This window comes from Strongylocentrotus purpuratus, unplaced genomic scaffold (genome assembly GCF_000002235.5).
Source record: "Strongylocentrotus purpuratus isolate Spur 01 unplaced genomic scaffold, Spur_5.0 spur5_scaffold_16, whole genome shotgun sequence".
Classification (NCBI taxonomy): Eukaryota; Metazoa; Echinodermata; class Echinoidea; order Camarodonta; family Strongylocentrotidae; genus Strongylocentrotus; species Strongylocentrotus purpuratus.
In genome coordinates, this window is record NW_022145601.1 from 26,516,208 (window position 1) to 26,523,642 (window position 7,435).

Below are 7,435 nucleotides of genomic sequence, written 5' to 3' on the forward strand. Positions count from 1 at the left end.
GTTTTTCATCTTTAAAGTCAACAGCAATAGTAGGAGTACAATATAGCTGAGTGGATTCATATTCATTACACATCATAGAACTTCAGATCATAATCATATTTGTAGGTATTTTTAGATAATTCTACACATTTGTACCTATCTTTATTACTGTGTAAAATAAACTTAGTCAATTAATCAATACTATTATTACAAGGATCTCTGTCAAGGTATTACATTACAAACTACTTTTTTACATTTATGGAAAGGACAAACATCAGGAAGGAAAACAAGGAGAAGAAACTCCTTGCAGTACCAAAAGGTGTCTTTCTCCAGAATACAAATACCAGTGTAGTGCAGATGTGTAGCTTTCTTCAGAGTCTGATGGATGGCTTGTGTGTTATGTACACAGTCCTTTATTCATCCGTATTTGTATTGAAAATATAGGGGTGGAGTGTGTGTCTATCATGCAACACAGTTATTGTTAAGAACCTGGTCCCTCTTCAGACCATGTTGAATCAAGCCATGTCATGGTGTCATGTTGGCATTGAAACTGGTCCTTGTTGATTTGTCTACCGGTAGTTCTTTGTTTCAGGACCTTGTAGGTCTAGCACCTACACTGAAAGCCTAGGACATTAGTTGAGACTTCTAGTACTTGTTTGAGTGACTTCGTGTTTGGATGGCAATGGCATGTGAACAGCACGACTGTACACATGGTGAGGAAAGAAGGTGATAACTTGTGGCTTTTTTGTGCCAATAAGGTTTGTCTTTAATTACACAGGGCAGTATAATACCAGAAGCACAAGTTCTCACTGTTTGACATCACTGGTCATTTCTTTTCTTCCAATAACTGCAAAAAAATGGGATTTTTTTTATAGATGAAATTGTTGTGGGAGAGGTCTGTCCTAGCTATGGTCTATAGAGAGTTTCTGATTAAGTTTGGTAACAAGACTGGAATCAAGTACAGACGGTCAAACCTCTCTATAGCACCAGCCCAAAGGAAAAACAAAAGTGAGAAACTATTTTCAAGGGAAACAAAAAACGTGGTCATTGTAGACAGGGGTCACTAAAGCCGGTAGTTTGACTTTTCATTGACCAGTGACCACTTTTTAACTAACATCTAAAACGGTGGATTCACAATCCACAGTGACAACTAGGGACACCAATTTTTAGTCAATTTCATATTATGCCTCATGGGGAAAAGTAGACAAGAAAAAATCATCTGTGGCATTGTTGTGAGATTTAAGTGATTCAATCAGAATTTGGGTGGGGAAGTTTTGAATAGCTTACCGGGTATCTGGTGTAAAAAATTAGCAATGATTCCAAAAATATCAGAGTGATGCTACTCACAATATTTTTGTGAATTTAGCAAAAAAATTATAATTTTGGTCACTTTGGTCTGGGGCAAATTTCCAATCATTATTATTAGCAAAGGGGGTTGATGTGTTTAATCTATGAAAATGTGCCCTGATGGCCCTTTTCGGTCACTTTTGAGCCAAAAACGAATGAAATGTGTTGATAAAAAAACTACACAATGTTCCATATATAGGATACCAAAGAAAATGACTCTGCCTACAGATCTACAGGTATCAAGTGTGTACATAGTACACTCACGCTATAGAGGTTCATAATCATTAAATTATGTACCGGGTAGTTGGTTTTCCAGTCATATGGGTTTTTCCCCCACAATTTTTGTGATGTCTAAAATGTGCTCCTTCTTTGTGGATGCTAAGCTCTTGTTTTCACTCTGACAACATGCTTTATTTTCCATTTTCTGTTTAATTTGACATACCATTTTTGTTTCAACTGCACATTAAGTCATCATAAATATTGTACCCATGAGCTTACTTTAATTCATTTTAAAATATGTATTAATTTGATTGTAGCACTTTGTTGCTCATATGTACCAGACTTGATAGTTTCTTTGAATGTGTATTGTGTACATTATTTCTACCATTGTTATCTGTTTGTATTTTTATTTTTATTTGAAATCAAACCTCAAATTTGGGTTGCAATTTAAAAAAATAATAAAAATAATAAGGATTTCACTTTACCTTGAGTCATACATACAAATTCAAATGACAAAAGCTGTAATGGGTTTCCATTAGTGTCAATCAAAAGATGAAAACCAAAACTACATATTCATTAAAGTTTGAAATAGATACACTCAAGAGGCTTCCTGCGCAAGATTTCAGATCATTGTCATTATCACTGCTCATTGAACCTCAGGCGATGGGTTTTCCCATGAATAGACTGATCCATTCTCTACCATAGAGGGAGCTCTAACATTTCAATATTTCAATAGTATTGAATGACATTGCACACATGTTACTGGTTAATTAACTTTATATTTGCAAGCTGATAGAGATGTGAGATATTGCTGATGTAGTTGCTGTTTCAAATAGTTACATATATATATATATATATATATGAATGGCATTGTGCACAGGTTAACTTTCCATAAATTTGCATTTTGGTTCAAATATATTTCGATACTTACACTGTAGCCTATAGTCTAAGATGAATGAGTACCGGTAAGTCCTTTTTCTATTTATAAAGCAAAGTGTTGACTTAAGTGTGGAAAAGTTATGAGTTATGACTACCAAAGTAACCGCACTGTATCGAAACCTGTCCCTTAATATCAATAACATGTTTAAAGTAAAGGGAATGGGGAAGGACAAAAAACTAATTAAGCCCGACATGTACATGTACTTAAGAAAGTGAGTTTCTAAATGGATGATACCAATATCGTCCAAAAGTAAGTGTGATGAATTCTCGTCAGTTACAGTTTATGTAATGTGCATTCAATTTAACTCAGGAACTCTATTAGGGCAATCCAACCTTTGTAACCAGTTCATGTGTATAAAATAAGAGTTTACAGGATGATGACAGTTTTCAAAATAAATTGGACTATTAATACTATTTATTTATAAACTCTATTGAAAGGAAAAGCCCCTCTGAGTCATACATTTTGAAAGATTGACATTTTGGTCATTATGTGTGTTGAAACAGAGGGAAAGTTGTCACTTGTCAGGCACTACATGCACATCACAGTGACATTACTGATTCAGCCAATTTGAAATGCCCATATAGTGATTACAACTTTTTAGAATTCATAACTTTCATAATGTTCATAACTTTTGCTAGTCTGCTTCTCTGATTTTTCTTCTCTTTTAAGGGTAGTTGTCTGATATGGTTTGATTTTCCTTTAATCAGTTGCTTAAAGATAAACTCCAGTACTGGTAAAAAAAAAAAAAAAAATTCTCACAGAATCAAACAAAACTTACACTGAATGTTCAAGATTACAAATAAATGACATGTGCCAAACAATTTTGGAAGAAAATGTATACTGGCTGAGTAATGAGCATAGAAAGACAAGGAAATCAAGGTAGTACTAGCCCCGACACCATGTGTGTTGTCCCATATATAGCTTTCTATGTGAGTGCTTGTTACTTTACCAAGACTCGGTCAAATTTATTATGATTTTGATGACTCCAGAACCTTGCAGTGTACACCAATACTGACATGCTACATGATCAACTATTTCTGATCCTTTCCACACCTTTTCTTTCACAATGCAATCGCATTACCAGTACTAAAGTTTATCTTTAAACAAGATTATACTCTTAAGTAGTAGGCCATCCTTTGGGTTATCCACAACGCTACACGGTCCAAGCATTGGCCTGATAGTTTTTGCTGCATGCAAGATTTCTGAAGCATATGAACAGTTGAAATTCTAAGTGTTTAGCGCATTGTTGTGATGCACATATAATGTCGTAGGAACTCCCACTACCGTATTTGCCGGCGTAAAGGCCGCACCCCCGCATAGGCCGCAGTTAAAGGCGCTGATTTGTGCTTGTAAACTTGTCACAAATAATAGTAACAATGTCGTTTTTAGAAGAATGTGTAAGATCATTAATGTGAATTAAAAACAATAAAGTACCTATGGTACCAGTGGTGTACCTTGTGGTACACCATTTGTTATAGAAAAAAATTTGAGGAACTATTATTATAAACTAAATATTGATATCTATTAGAAAGATTACTTTCAAACCAAGATGACAGTCAAATTTTAGTGTTGTTGTAGTTTCCGAGTGGTGAGTCAACACACTGATTACTGAGCTGGGAGACATTGCCAGGCATAGCGCCATAAATCGAAACTAAAAAAAAAAAATTAAAAAAATTAAAAAAAAAAAAAAAAAAAAACTTTTTTTTACTCTTTCGCCGCATAGGCCGCACCCCGACTTTTTGATATTTTCTCTTCCGAAAATACTGCGGCCTATACGCCGGCAAATACGGTATTCAAATAGTTATCTTCACATTCAATGAGGAAACTCTGCATGATTTACACTGTGGATAAAGTGCTAAGGAACTAACTGAACTGACATTTAGTATAGTTTTCACTCATCCACCTACTGTACATATAGCTGCTACCTGCACAGACTCTTTCTGAACACTGTCTCATTCTAACTTTTCAAAAATTGGGTTTCTTCTTCTTCTTCCTCTTAATCTGCCTTCTTCACTCCTGAAGATTCTTGCAGATGAAAGGGGTGTGTGTGTTAAAAGGACGTGAAGTGCTAAGTGTCCTATTTACATAAGGTGCAAGTAAAAAATCTTCTAGTCTGGTTCTGGGTTTAGCCACTGCAATTCGTCAGTATTCAACAAAATGCTTCTATGGAGCCTTTTAGGTTTTCTCTTATAGTTATACACTGCATCTGCTTTTTCTCACACAGTATTCATAACCTATTTACTTACTTGCTCATCTGCTCACTCACATCAAAAGATATTTATGCACTTTGAAACGAACCGTAGGGACCAAGTTTTTGGCAGTTGATTTTTGTTGGGTCGATCATTTATAGCTAAACTAGAGGATTCACAAATGCTGCACATGTAGCAAAACAGAACACGACAGAGAGCAATTTATTTTGTACCTGTGCAGGATGTGTGCAAAGTTTACTTTTTTATACTAATTCAGGTATGACGTCAATACCGTTTACGGACTTAAACATCATGTTGTGTCAGGTTTTGATATATTCCAGGACTGGCAGAAGTAAAACCATAAACAACATACATTCTATAATAAACAATTTCTTTTATATCGATATAGATTCTAGATCTAGACCTACTGTAGATCCAGATCTAGATCTATTCTAGTTTCTATTCCTGTCTTCTAGCCTAGGTCTAGATCTAAATCTCAAATTTTAAATTTAAAAAAAATCTTGAACTCACCTGTCTGGTTTTGCGGAACTTTTCAAATGCAACTTGGAGACTGGATTTCTTCTTTGCTTTTTTCTTTTGTTCACCATCATTACCATCAGTCGGTTTGGCATCTCCAAAGCCGTTTGTGTTTGCTTGCAATTCAGCCTTTTCAGCCAAACCTTTTGAGCCAGATTCATCCTCGAAGACGTCCAATACAAAGGCATCACATTTCTTCTTTTTCTTGAGTCTGATTTCGGATGTTTGTTTCGTTGCCATATTTTCACAATTCCATGTGTCTACTTGCTTTTCTGACAATGGAGTCCTTTTGACATTAGCACAATTCATTTCATGCAAAGCAACACATGGAAAACCACGCGTGGGACCGCCCAACCGGCACCTGAAATTGAATGAAATAAATGTACATGATAACATTAATAGTCATACAGCGACTCTGCAGTCCAATTTAAGATTTATGCAAAATATATATCAAAATGAATCCAGGCTAACTCGGCTCAAAGATAACTCGGCCCAGCTGCAAAAACAGTCAGTTTTTGTCATTTTATCCTAACCTTAACACCAACTCTAACCACTCCAGCAAAGCACAGAGAGTCAATGCTAATGCGTATTGATTTCTAGCACTGCACTACGTGTTAATAGGTAGCATTTGCATTCATGAATAGACCATACACTCTTAATACACAAATGCACACAATCATGCCGATGTGGCTGATCGGCAAGTTTGACAGTAGACTTACAATTTGAATTTTTAAATTATTCTTTCTAACATCGGTAAGTTAAAAAAATTGTATTTCACTGCTATTTAGGTGACATCAATTGTCACTAAATTACTAATTTCGATTAAAATCAGTTGAGCTTTGTACAGTGGTGTTTGAAATGTTGAGAATCAATAGCACAGCTTTAATACACAGCCAGGATAATAATGCAGCTATGTGTGACTCTACCCCAACCCTAACCATAACCCTTATTGCCTTAAACCTAACCCTAACCTAAACCTGCAAAACCTGACCGTTTTTGCAGCTGGGCCGTATATCAAAATATCATTCATCGCTTTTTTTCTTTTGTTCACCATCAACACTACTACTGAATATCACTCGGTTTGGCATCTCTAAACCGTTTGTGTTTGCTTGCAATTCAGCCTTTTCAGTTTCAGGCTTTTAATATTTTCAGGCTTTTCAATTTCACTTTCACTCAGTTTGACTGAGTTTCAGCCAAACAAGAGGAGGCGAGTTGGCTCAGTCGGTAAAGCGTCTGCCTGTCGAACCAAAGATCCCGGGTTCGACTCCCACCCAGGCAGATGACTGAAGTCTGCGCTGCGTTGTGTTAACGTGCCCCTTCCCTTGTTCATAGACGCAGGTTATGTCAAGTGGAAAACACTCCGTCCCTCCGATAGGACGTTAAATGGAGGCCCCGTGTACAGGAGAGTCACCACCCTTGCACGTTAAGAACCCATTGCACTATTCGTATAAGAGTAGGGGAAAACCCCGGTGTAATGGTCCACCTGCACACCCCAATCAGGCCGAGTATACGGCATCTGCAAGAATCTTCAGTATTGAAGGAGGCAGATTATCTTGAAGAAGAAGAAGAAGAAGAACTTTCAGCCAGATTCATCCTCGAAGACGTCCAATACAAAAGCATCAAACTTCTTCTGTTTCTTGAGTCTAATTTTCACAATTCCATGTGTCTAGATCTACTTGCTCTTCTGACAATGGAGTCCTTTTGACATTAGCACAATTCATTTCATGCAAAGCGACACACGGAAAACCACACATGGGACCGACCAACCGGCACCTGAAATCGAATTAAGGAAACATACATAAAACAGCGATTCTGTCTGATTAAAAATAAACGTTATTATGCAAAATATATCGAAATCTTACTCTTAATCAGTTACATTTAAATTCAGATATCTTTATTAACTAGATGTCGTAAATTACACCAAAATATATTGATTAACTCACAGAAAGATTGTTTTGAATGAATCCTTGGTGAATAACAGAATGGGTCATGGTATGATGTTTGTGATTGGTCGGATATTTGAGCCTGCGTATCTTTTGACCAATGGCCGTAGACAACGTAACCAGCCAACTATCCTGCGTATACCATATTCCTATACTTCTCAAACTGCATGAGTATCATATTAAAATTGTGCATATTGATAAATGTGTTTTTAAAATGCACTTTAATGACTTGCTGTCCCATCGGTGTTTCCTGGACAAGTTTCTAATACTACTAGTAGTAT

General features: G+C 36.3%; 1 long non-coding RNA gene across 1 annotated transcript; it reads right to left on the reverse strand.

Annotated features, from left to right (window-relative positions):
* Positions 1-5,274: 5,274 nt before the first annotated feature.
* Positions 5,275-7,221, reverse strand: LOC115924602. Its single transcript, XR_004064386.1, has 2 exons — positions 7,155-7,221; positions 5,275-5,572 (listed from the first exon to the last, which is right to left on the reverse strand). It is a non-coding gene; the product is annotated as an uncharacterized LOC115924602 (long non-coding RNA).
* Positions 7,222-7,435: the final 214 nt, after the last annotated feature.